General features: G+C 37.9%; 1 protein-coding gene across 1 annotated transcript in view; it reads right to left on the bottom strand.

Annotated features, from left to right (window-relative positions):
• Positions 1–13,263, bottom strand: part of LOC150089598 (hephaestin-like protein) — a 185,141-nt gene that overhangs the window by 11,004 nt on the left and 160,874 nt on the right. The gene's annotated exons all lie outside the window — the stretch shown is intronic.

Here is a 13,263-nt window from a genome sequence, read left to right on the forward strand (position 1 = left end):
TTCCAAAAGAGAGATGGAATTAGAAGAACAGTGCCCTTGGAAATATCTGGAGAAATGGCATGCAGTAGAAACAGTGTATAGAGAGTTTGTACATAAGAGAGGGTCATTAATTAACTTGATAGCGATCTTTTGGACACACTGTACGAAGTTTTGGTGGAAGCTATTCCATGATAGGGCGGATTCAGGCCACTTTAACGGTATTTAAAGGTGTGTATAGTGTTGCTGTTTCTTTCTCGCAGGATGCACTTATTGCAACTTAATAATGAGGGGGGGGTTACTATATATTAAATAAATTCACCCATAATTTCTGGTGACTACTGTAGTATGAAGTCTTATGCGAATCTTTTCCCTTCCTTCCTTTCCTGTTATGTGCTGAATAGACTGAGAAATTAAGAAATGGAGCCGCACTAAACAGGTACATGGACGTAAAAGACTTTCATGTATTTGTCCACGTGTACAGCACGTTGATTTTTATAAAAGGTCGTATTGACTTAGTTTTTCACTTATCGGTGTAACCCTGTATTGAAGTATATATTGTGGTTTTACATTTTCTAAAAGTTATTCCAAATTACGTGCATCTTTCACAAAGGAGAAAGAGCGTGAAGGCTGTGGAATATATTTTGACAGAAATTGCGGTGTTGTAACCGCTTGAACAGCGACGTGCAAGGAAGGATCCCTTCCATTGAAGAAGCAGGCTGTGTTTGGGGGTAGGGGACAAAAAAAACCTTCTTTCTGTTCTGGGATGGACGCAAAATACTGACAACACAACAGGCTATTTAAAATATTTTTATAATGGAGACCATATCTGAATCCATTCAGCTATTTATTGTGGACACCAAAGAAATATCGAAAGCACTGTCGTAGCCGAATGGTCACGAGGGAATGCGATAGTACACGTGCTTCAACTGACCATAGTTCGATAATACGTGACTGCTAAATATGTAATGATTGCATTATTATTATTGCCAAAGAAACTTCCTGACACGATGACACCATGGTACGGCTGATTTCTCATGGCCCGTACAGCCATGAGATAGCAACTAAAAAATTTTCTTAAAAAAACAATCTCATCTAGGTTCCAGCAACTGTCAGTATCTGAATGGTAGCGTGAGACAATACCCATACCTGGGTATTATATTCTACTCCACAATACGAATACACAATTGCATTGAAAAAACGCTTGATAAATCCCACCGTATTCTTCTCACTGCCAATATGTTGACTCCACGTCCGTTATCTACATTGATACGTACCTGTCACTGTTTTCTATACTACGATCCTATACGAAACAGCAATCTGGACATCGGGAACCTACACAAACACGAAGCGAATGCCTAGGACTTTTTGGTAAATAGGGCCACTATAAATTACACGTTCTCCCTGCACAACGAACAACAGATATACGCTGTTCGACAAACTAACAGAACGTGTATGAAACGTGGTGTAACTCGTGCAGCTTGCGATGAAGCGGGACAAAATTTGGTGTACCATAAAATAACGATGAAATGAGACAGCGATAAAAAAATTAAAGTAAAGGAGATCATCAATACGACGTATGATCCCCTCCAATGGCTAATCAGGTTTGACAGCGTTGAACGATGCTCGATATAAGAATGCCTATAAGATTTTGTGGGAACAAGTCCCGTTCTTCCACTAGCGCAGATCTTGGCTCACCAAGTGACCGATCTGTTGGCGTGCAATGCGACGACCAAGGGAGTTCCATACGTGTTCAATCGGATTTAAGTCTGGTGGCCGTTAATCATCATTTTGCCCCACAAGAGAACACCACCTCCATCGTAAGTGTCCTTTTCTGTAATGTTGGAGGGATGGTATTGCATTCCTCTTTGGCTCCAGATGAAATTACGTCTAGATTCTGTTTGTAGGCAAAGAAGGCTTCGAAGTCATTTATATATTTTCCTTGATGCAATTTCTGATGTCTGTCACTTGGATCGCTCCTTATCAGCGCCAACGCCTTTGACGAAGCATCAAATATCAGGGCTCTAATATCTCGATGAATCGTACGATGATGGTTGAAAAGAATCCTTATTTGTATTAAGAACTATGGTTTCTCTTCCGAAGAAAGGTTTGCGTGTCCATAGCGCATCACCACAGATTCCAAAGTTTTCTGGCGCCTCAGTAGCCAGGTGGGCAAGAGCGGCAGAGCGTAGCACACGCTTCTTGATTAGACCGGGGTTCGAGCCCGTGACCACCAAATACGGAGGATGCGGAAAGGTCAGGGAATGACCACCGCACATCCCCGGAGCAATATGGCCTTAGTTGCTAATGCTCCTAAAAACCAAATAACAACAACAACTACCAAAGTTTTCTAGAAGGTTTGTGTGTGTCAGAAAGTGGATGACGTTGAAAGCCTGTATGAGTAATGGCCATCTTAGTGTTATTCACAAAAGATTGAAGAATAACAGTTATGGTGCAGCGACGTTTATATGGTAAACCAATTGAGGGGGTTGTGCAGTATAACTGAGGAGGCAGTAGCGGGAGAATTTGGTGTATGGTGATAAGATGGAAGGCGTTCTCTAGTAGATTCAACGAGAAGGATGTAGCTAAGTATTGATTAAATCTATTGGCTAGGATAGAGTTTGATTGTGTAATGGTTCTACAGGGGAAGAAGATACCGCTAGGAGAGTTCCTTATTGAACAAGATGGGTATGGTATCAGCAAGGTAAGGGCTGAAGCGTTTGAGTATGAATAGGAAATTATGTTATAACATGATTACAATATACTACGAAAAAACATGCGACTCTTGTAGTTATGACCAAAACATATATTTGTTCAAAGAAATTAATAATGTGTTGGTTCTTGTGAGATGAGGTAGCTAATCTTTCTCAAGATAAGTCGGCTCCTGTCAATTATTTTACGCCTACCTCGTCGTTTCTTGAGCTCAGTATCTCTCAGCACCATGCCAGTAGTAGTCTTTGGTTTATTTAATTCCTGGGATAATAGCTGATCACTTTTATATGCCAAAAGATTTGCGTGTTTAATAGGCACATGCAATTTCTGTAATCAGATTGGGTCTCATTATTTTTTTGGTCGGATAGTGTATATTTCATGTATGAAAAAAATATGAATATCCATGAGAAAGATTCTTTCTGCAGGATTAAGTACTCGTGTCTTAGCACAGACAATGCATTGGTTTCCAGTAACATTGTAAAATATTGAAAACTCAAGTGCTTTGAAGTGTTTTCCAATAAGTTTTTTTAAAGTCGTACTCCAAAACAGGAGTATTTAAGAGTCGAAGTAAAGGAGATTCAATTATACAGCATAAAATCCCAAACTGTCAATACTGTTTAAACAGTCATATAGTATTGGTCAATCCTCATCATGTATGTCAGTGGTAAACATTCAGTGAGTATTCCCTGGAGAGGTTCAAATGGTGCCACATCAAAAAAGTCATAATATGTACCCGAAATCACTGTACCTTCGCTAATATCATTCTTCACTAATGGAGGTGGTTCAGTATGGTCAACAAACTATGCATTTGGTTACTGTTATTGATTACAATCCTCTGTTGTAGTGAGTTTTTATCTTACTAAGTAGAGTATTCCTGCGACGTTATAAATTCTATAACTCAGTTATATGTACATAGTGAGAGACTTTAATCTGAAGAAGAAATGATTCTGATTTGCGCAAGAGCGGCTATAAACAACCATTATATAATTTCATAAAGAGTTACTGTGAGGTATTATCAAATTAAATTGCAAATGTGTAAGAGATATTTCCTTCACTTATATCAGCAATAACTTGTTAGCATTCATCAAGCAAATGAAAAGAGAAAATGTAATTTCACCACTTTGATTCTGATTATGTTTTATTACGCCAGAAGACTGCAGTGTTCCTGATACCAGCTGTTTAGACCAGTCTGAGTACATGAAACTAATGGAAAAGAAAACGCACCAAATTTTATATTTACTCTTACCGGATGAGACTCTTTACCACGGCAGAAAGCAGACTTGCTCTAATCCACTCCCCTCCAGAATCTCAAGAATGATAGTAGTAGTAAAAAACCACGCTACTTGCCCCAACCGGAATAAGGTGGTATCCAATTTAGATGATCACACCCGCATTCAATAATGTTTTCCATTGGAGCCTTTCAGTTACAATAAGATCATTAGGACAATTAAACATCATCAGTATAGTCATAAAAAAAAAGTTAGTTCAAAGAGAATCTTCTCACTTACTCTTTGCTTGTTTCATCCAACAGGTTACCTCGTGGTGCGTAATCCCATTCCACCTCTTGAGCAGCGATGTAATAATATCTGATTGGCCTGTTTCCGGGATCTAGCCTTTGCGCGTGGATCGCACACGTTTCCAACAGGCACAATAATGAAAATATTAAGAAAGGGGAGTTCATCTTGAATAGCTGACTGAGTACAATTGTCGCTAGACTGGTAGTGGTTTAGTCTATTTGACGGACTGGAGTGTCCTCACCCGACGAACGTTGGACTCGAAAGGAGGGCATCCAGGGTTGTTACGACAACACTTTCGACAGGTTACTAATTTATGACGCTGTTATTAAAACAACTTTTCTGATACATTTCTTGCTCTTTATTCCGCTAAGTAGCGACAGGATTAGCCAGAGATTAGCTTTTGGTGGAGGATGAAGTTTCACCCGAGATCACACTTTTCCAAGACTGTTGTAAAAGTAGCAGATGACGGATGAGGGGCCCTGTCAGCGGATTTGCTTCGTAAATCAGAATTAAACTAGAGCACCGTTTCAATGTGCGCAGTTACCTGACAGGTAGCCTTCCTCTTTGTGTGTATGTGTGTGCTGAAGAGGATTACGTAGTGTTAAAGAGAAAGAAACGTTAATCTGGAATTTCAAAAACTTGAAATCAAACGATATTACTGAAAATGAGTTCAAGGAAATGTTTTTTTATTTGTGTCAGCGCTGCACCGTAATATTTTTCGTTTCGTTTCAGGTATCCGCAATAGGAACGTTTTGGCATGTTTGCACTTATATATGCCACTTTTATATTGATCTTTAACCGAAACTTGAAAAAAACCCATGCATATCCCGAGTACTATCAATCAGGCTGATAAACCTGATTTTCTCACAATGATGCAATTGTCGCGAAGTTATGGTTCAACTTTGAAGGTCTATACGTTTTGAATTCTCGAAATTAAGAAAAAAGAGCAGCTACAGAACTGGTCAAAATATGGATGCTTTCTTGTAAACGGCTTTTATATAGTAAATTTTCAAAAAGGTTCTGTTTATCCATTTCTTGGTGTTTTTTTATGGATTTGGATAAGTTAATTCCACATAGGGACTTAGTTTTCGCATAGAATCGATGGTTTGCCCAGAAATGAAAGGAAAAAGTAAATATACAGCAGTACTGTATCAGATTTATCAATGTTTAGTTATTGTACAGAACAGAGAAGTGTTTCTCAACTTTTATATTTGAGGTAGGGTCCACGGACCACAAAAATATTAAACTATGCTTGCAATGTAAATAACAATTTTTTTTAAATACAATTATATTTTCTCGTACTTAACATATTCAGTATACGTTAGGTTGTTATTGGCATGCCTGTATCTCCCATCACTGCTAATGTGAACATGTATAGGCATGTTCACATTAGCGGCACTGGAATCTGTTCAACTCCGCCTCGTGTCTCTGTGAAGAGCAGAATCAACTGCGAATGGGCCAGAAATGTGTTGGTGTAGGTTTGTGTGCATTCTGTTGTTATGTTCTGGCCACTTGGCTACCCAGAAGCATCAGTCACCTGGACAGATGATTCTAGGTACTCGTCCACATCACGGGAAGATGAGCCAGTTCCAGTTGAGCAAAAGAGACTCTGACCTATCTAGCATCATTGCTAATGAGATTATTGCCAACCCCTAAAAATTTTTGTTTTTATTGTCCGCGGACCAAAGGATGTGAAACTAGAATAGAATATTAAACTTTCCTAAAAAATCACAAATGAAAAGTACAAACCCCTCCTCGGTTCATCAAAAAAAAAAAAAAAAAAAATCTATTGCAATCAGTGTGATCATCCCGAACCAAGAACCAGATATAGCCTCATACTATCTTCCTTGGTACCTCTTCTTTTGACTATACTATCTTCCTTGGTACCTCTTCTTTTGACTATTGTATATGTCTTGGTGGGATCTCTTCCCATGGTCTTCCTAACTTTGTTCAGATTTTATCTGTAAAAATTCAAGTGGGAGTGTAAGTAATAGAACTTGATTGATTGACATTCTGCATCCCATTTTTTCGTAATTTTCAATCAATTTTCTAACTGGTATTTATAATTTTACCTATACATATACTCAGCATCAGTAATTTTTCTTTCCAGTTATAGTGAAACCGGCATGTGATTAATTTGCGGACCATAAACAAAGTTGGTTGACACCTTTTACTTTTTGCATCAGACAGTTATGTAGCATATGCTTGAAGGTATTACCTTCAGGATCGATGCTTTAACAATTTATTTGACCAGTCCCAGCTCCATTGTAGAACAAGATTTTGTTTCTTTGAAATCAAGGGAGCATTTAATTACATTGTGTGAATCAGGCTGCAACTCAATTATAGCAAGGCGTTTTCAATGCTGGTTTGGGCTGTCTCCATATTCCAGATATATCAAAAGGATGGCTATCACGAAACCATCCGTCTAATGGCGACCGTCAATTACCACTTTAGAAATGTGGTGTCCACAACTTGTCTTAATCACCCACAAGCTTTCCAAAATAGGCTTCATATAAACTGAAAAACTTGGTGCCATCAACAACATTATGCTTCACTTGCTTTGGCCCTATATGATATCCACAAACATAGCAGAACGAGTCTGGAGATAACTTACGCCTTTGTTTGTTAGTCACAAAAAACTGAAAAAAATATATACGAATAAGCTACATGTTCTTATTTATCAAGACGCATCAGTGACTTAGACCATAGTATCAGTCACCTGGACTGATACTATGGTCTAAGTGATACTAAACTCCAGTGCAATTGCAGTCACCTGACTGCCATTGCACTGGACTTTGTCTGTAAATTGCCCATGTGTTCTGTGGTCGATTTCTGTTTTGCTGGACCAAAATCCTAGGGTCCGGAAGATAAACTATGCTACCCCTCTCCTGAGACCGACTAACTCAGCCACATTGTGAAAAAGGCCCATACAAATTGCTGGCGTCATTGACGGGATAATTCGAGTCTTTTCCACACCGTGTTGGGAAGGACGGTAGTTATGCTAACTGTGCTACCCACGAGGGCGTATATATCGTAGTATTAGTACTGCAAAAATATAAAACCCTAAATTGCCACCAGAACACCAAAATGCACATTGTGTTTTTGTTACGTAGCATATTTCTGACTTTAGATCACTGACAAGCCAATTGGATTTGCGTTATTCTATTATGGTGATAGATATAACAATTAAAATATTTTCGAGCAACGATATCTAAATAAATTGACAAAAAATGAGAAGAATCAATCCCAAGAAATATTTATAACTTTAAAATTAGGTAACATATTTAAAAGCCCAAAATCTGTTGGTTTTTCTACATGCGAGTTTCAGTAATAAGAAAAGTGCCACAAGAAGTTTTGTTTACTAAGACCATGAATCATGTATTTGGTACAAAGATTAAAGTAAAGTTTCAATACATTGTGTTCTAAAATTAAAGGCATTGATGTCTGTTTTTTGAGCTTATTTTAATAAGCAAACTTTCGTCACCCGATTTAATTTTGGAACTAAAAGATGCTATAATCGTGACGCACCTGAAGAGTGACTGCCATTGCACTGGAGTTTGTCCTTATCTCGTGGCTATAATGCATCAGACTGGGAATTATTGCGCTTCATGGCATCTGAAAAGAAACATTTACCTCGAAATTCGAAATGGAAAGTGATAAGAAGGAGGATGCGTACTAGTAATTCACAATGGGTTGTTAGTCATTCACCCTGGTATCAAGATGAATCTGAGTGAAATGAAAGGTATTTTCAGGATTTAGAAGAGACTTCACTAGCCCATTAATACAAGGAAGATCAAGGGCTACAACTTGAATTAGGAGCCTGAGCCAGCAAGAGAAACCTCTCCTGTTATCTAAGACTTGATTGTAGTGCAGTCATAGAGTCTTGGTATTTTTCCTAAACGGTGCATAAAATATTGCATGTAATAGTTTTGTCCGCTCCATGACGAGTGATCTGTTTTATTTTGCATCTACCGTTCTCCTTTTTCAAATATATACAAGAGAAGAGGGGATGATATTTGTTTTACGTCAAAGATCATGTATCTGGGAAGCAGCGTCAATGGAGTTTACTATTGCTTACTAGTCCTGATTGCGAGTCCCACACTATAGTTTCATGCGTGCTCAGATCTAGAGAACACGGAATGAACACTAAAATAGGGTTAAAAGGAACTTTTTTTATTATCTAGGTTCTCAATGGTGTGAGCGGAATGATTGCATTCATAGGGGTTAAAATGAGAAATTTTCAATGATTTGTGATAAAAAGCCTTATAACCTATGCGAGATCCCATTGCAGGTGAAGTTGGAGAGAACGTCCTTTTAATTAGCGACACTGCTGTTCTATATACGGTAGACTAGAGCTTACAATACCGGGATCCCGGTCATTTTTTTTCCGGTATTGAAATACCGGTTTTTCGGTACTAATTTTAAAAAAAATAATTGTTTATAATTTAATGATATAAAGGTAATAAAATCACCTTTTTATATGATTATGACTTCGTTATCTCTACTAGAAAATGTTCGATAAATCATCGAAAGGACACCATGCAGCATTGCAACCTGTCCACAATTCTCGGACAACTTGATGTCTAACTGCATCGTAACTCCCAAGTCCCGTTCCTCCACTACTGACTTTAGTTCAACTCCACCAAGTGTATAAGTTATTTTGGGGTTGCAGTTCCTCAGGTGTAAGACCTTGCATTTTGCTGAATTAAAGCATAGCTGCCACATTTTTGCCATCCCGGAAGTCTATCTAGGTCACTCTGAAGAAGCCGTGCTTGGCGGCGATCATTAACTACTCTACTGATCTTTACATCATCTGCAAGTTTAGACCTCACGCCCTCCATCCCTTCATAGATGTCATTCAAGATAATCAAAAACAGCAGTGGTCTCAATACTGTTCCTTGGGGAACCCCACTACTTACATTAACCCAATCTGAGGAATAACATTTATCACAATCCTCTGCTTGGTGCATAGGGAAAATCTAAGGATTTTCCCTATGATTCCAGCCTGCCTGCTCCAACTTATAAAATTAACCACTCATGTGAGACTGAGTCAAATGCTTTGCTGAAATCCAATGTCGAAATTATTCCCTAAATCCAGCTCACGAGTGACCTGTCAAAATGGCTAACCAGATTTGTTAAACATGATTTTCCCTTTACAAAACCATGCTGTGTATCCTACAGAATTCTATTTCTATCTAAATGATCCTGAATTCCACCCTTGATCATTGCCTCCATGATTTTCCCTACTACTGAAGTTAGATTGGCCGGTCGGTAATTTCCCGTTACACTCTTAGAACCGCCTTTATGTTCCAATTTACACCTATCCAACGGAATCTCTCCTGTCCAGTGATGCTCTCATAACTGGCACCTCCGTGGGCAGGAGCAGCAGTGCGTAGCACACGCTTCTTAATTAGACCGGGGTTCGAGCCAGTGACCACCAAATACGGAGGATGCGGAAAGGTCAGGGAATGACCACCGCATAACCCCGGAGCAATATGGCCTTAGTTGCTAATGCTCCTAAAAACCAAATAACAACAACAGCTCTCATAACTAGCCTTAATGATTCAATGCACTCACTTCCACCTCCTTTAAGATTATAGGATATGTGCCATCAACCACAGGAGCCTTACTCGTCTGTAGGCGCGAAAGTTCTCATTAAATAATCATTTGAAATTTCAACATCACTTCCATAATATCTCATTGACACAAAGGGTTTTTTTTAATGTAAATATCGATGCAAAGTAACTGTTGAGTTCAACTGCAACTTCAGCTATGGTATGTAATACTATCCCACAAGGGTCTAATCTGATTTGTCCTGTGCTTTGCATTTATATATGTGACGAATTCCTAAAGCTGCACTCTTTGCTCTCTCCCAGACTCAATAAAGATATTATAGTGAAAATTATACTTCGCTTAATAAAACGTCTTTCTCCTTCAGAAAATGATGAACATAATTCAACCATGGAAGACCAAAATGGAACAGAACATCAGTGTTCCGCAAATTCTTTCCAAAATAAGAAATTGCCTGACTCCAATGAGATTTTAAAAGATGAATTTGAAATTAATGAAATACTTTTAACTATTTTTGCTAAAAAAAGTTCAAAGCCTAGAAAATATGGACTGAGATCGTCTACGATTATCTCAGTACAATAGCACCAGAATAGAATCCGAAAGGGTGTTTTCTGCCCCTAATCAAATACGTACCAAAATTAGATCAATTTTAAACGATCATACTGTTGATTGCTTGTTTCTTAAGAGCTCACTTTATTCGGACAGGTAGTGTGGATGCTTAAACATAACTAAACTTTGCAGTAACAATATGCATTTTTTTGTTTTTAGAATAACTGTATTTTAATGATTTTTTTCAGAATATTTATTATTGCAATAAAAGTTTATTTAAAACATGAATTCAAGTAATTACAGTACTTGTTTTTTTCCTTATTTTATTGCACCTAACTGTCATCAAAATTTATTGAGAAAAACGTTTATTTTTGAAATACCGTAAGCCCTACGGTAGACACGATTATTCGGAGTCTTCACTCCCAGCGGAAGTCTATGTCAGTCTGTTGGATAACAAAAAGAAGGATCCTTCACAGATGTTGTTTGTTTGTTTACGCTTTGTAATGTTCCTCTAGAGAAGACCTCGAATAATCGAGAGATTATTCTGGGTCCTATTTGCAGATGGTGTTAAAATTTATGTCAAATATGCGCTGTAGTATATTTTTATAAATAGGAATACAGTAGATATGTAAATAAATTCTTTAATTTTGCGGACAATCCATCCCATATAATCGAGATTCTACTATAATTCTGATGTGAGCTTATTTACTTACTTACAACGACTGGAACTGTACAACTGATTGCTTTCAAGTGCAAGCAATCAATTGTATGGTTTCGCCAGCAACATCGTGACTTGTATCGAAATACATCCTAGATGATAATGCTTGTTGACTTCGCTAGCAAAATCATCATCATCATCTGTGCATTTCAATTTTTAATGTTTCGATCAATTAAAACGATTGCTTTAATAAAGTGTGAGTCTGTTTGATTTTTTTTATTGTATAGTTTAATTAAATTAAAGGCGGGTAATGGTAAGATTCTTCGATCAGTAATTAGTAATAATGATGTCAGAGGAAATATAAGAGCACTGTGTAGAACGTTGTGGTTGAGGGTGGGATAAGCTTGTCCTCACGTTTAATTCTTTGCGGTTTTGTCTGCATCGTTTTTCATAGGCGACAACACATCCCAGTTGTAAGAACCACAAAGTATGAAGGATTTTATTATGAATCACATCCAGTAACGCAAAATCTGGGGGTCAGAAATCACAGCTGGTTCTTTTGGTTTTTGAATTAAATATGGCGATGCTAATCGGAGAGAACCTCATTTAAAGAATGAAGGACAATTCTGTTGCCCCGAAATTAGTTACATAAAGCTTCTTCGTGATATTTCTGGTGTCATTCGGAACCAATGCCACAGTGACTTCTATTTGTGCGACAGAATTCTTTGCGCTGTTTGCTGTATTGATTGGTAAAGCAGCTAAGCAAACAACTCACTTACGCAGTGCCTGTTAATTCCGAGGAAAGTATTGGATTTGTTGTTTGTCATTTGAAGAGATTAGGCACGTGACGTCTTAGAAGATTTTCTTCTTTGCTAATGCTCTGTGTCAGATTCTGACAAGATTAGAAATCGGCGCACATAACATCGAACTAACGACAGTTTATAAAGGTCAATGTGAAAAGCCGTGTTTCTTTCCGTGTCGGTTTTACGAGACATCGAGTCGCTGTCCTAATTTTGCTGGAGAGCGAGATTAGAAACTTTATTATTGTTGTACTCAATGGCTCCCAATATGACTTGACAGAATCAATCTTTCTTAAGATATTTAACGAAGACAGATAGCAGAAGCCTTTTAACACAAGTCCTATCACTAAGTGTGGAATTATTTCATGTTGATCATTTTTAAAATTACGTTCTCTTCAAGCTTAACTGCAGCATAATTAATGATCCAGCTTCAATGCGGAAAGTTAATTAAACTGCTGTTTCGCTTCGTTGTGATTCATTTTATTCGAATTTTAACTAATGAAGCAATGCTGTACGAGTATTGTCGATTTAGAGTGATCGTGTTCAACGTCTTCGTATGCGGTTTATAGGCTACACTGTTTAATGGGTAATCATGTAGCTATAAGTCCAGAAGAAGAACTCTTTATTGCATACAAAAGGCACTTGCCATACACAATTCCCTTCACGGCTACAAGCCAGGGATCAACTGCTTCCATTCCTTCCTACTAGTGAAGAGCTGCTTAAACCAGCTTTTGCAACTTTGTATGTTGTACAATACAGTCAATGATGAAACATTTCCCGTTCTAAGAGGAAAATCTACTGATACATTAGAAAGATGATATAGCGGCTTCAAAAACTATTTGGTTAATATTTGTGCTAAACATTTTTGCACAGTTACTGAAAAGTGTTTCGGGTAGCATCATGAATATTAGACAAATCTTTTAGTTTTTGGCAGGAATTTCTAATGCATCTTCTGAGCACGGCCTTGAAGACGTCATTTCTCAGACATTTGCTACTATATATGATCACTCTACACTTTCAAACTGGTAGCAGAGTAGCTATAATCACTGTTCTTTCACTTCGGTTGGAAAAGCCTCCTGTTTCAATCCAGTAAACGACGCGAGGAATTTTTCTGGTCTTTTTTCACCACGTGACCGAGTTAGTTTATCTCAAGTGAGTATATTAAGGTTTACCCTCCGGCAAAACGACCAGAGATGAAGTTATTCTCGGGTGCCCCCTAATACGACGTTTTTTTTTTTTTCAACTGTCCATAATAATCTTCGAAACCCACGAAATATTATATAAAAAAACTTTACCTGGAGTAATGAAAAGATAGTGCATTAAAATTATAAAGCTAATCAACATGTCACTCCGAATACATATTTCAATAAAGAACTACAGGTATTTTAATTTATTTACTTAGTTTGAGACTGTGGTCTAATCCTTGATCCTCGTGGGTAGCACAGTTGGTAGAATCGCCGTCCTCCCTCCCCCTCCCACC

This window comes from Mastigoproctus giganteus, chromosome 2 (assembly GCF_048544385.1).
Source record: "Mastigoproctus giganteus isolate SK-2022 chromosome 2, ASM4854438v1, whole genome shotgun sequence".
NCBI lineage: Eukaryota > Metazoa > Arthropoda > Arachnida > Uropygi > Thelyphonidae > Mastigoproctus > Mastigoproctus giganteus.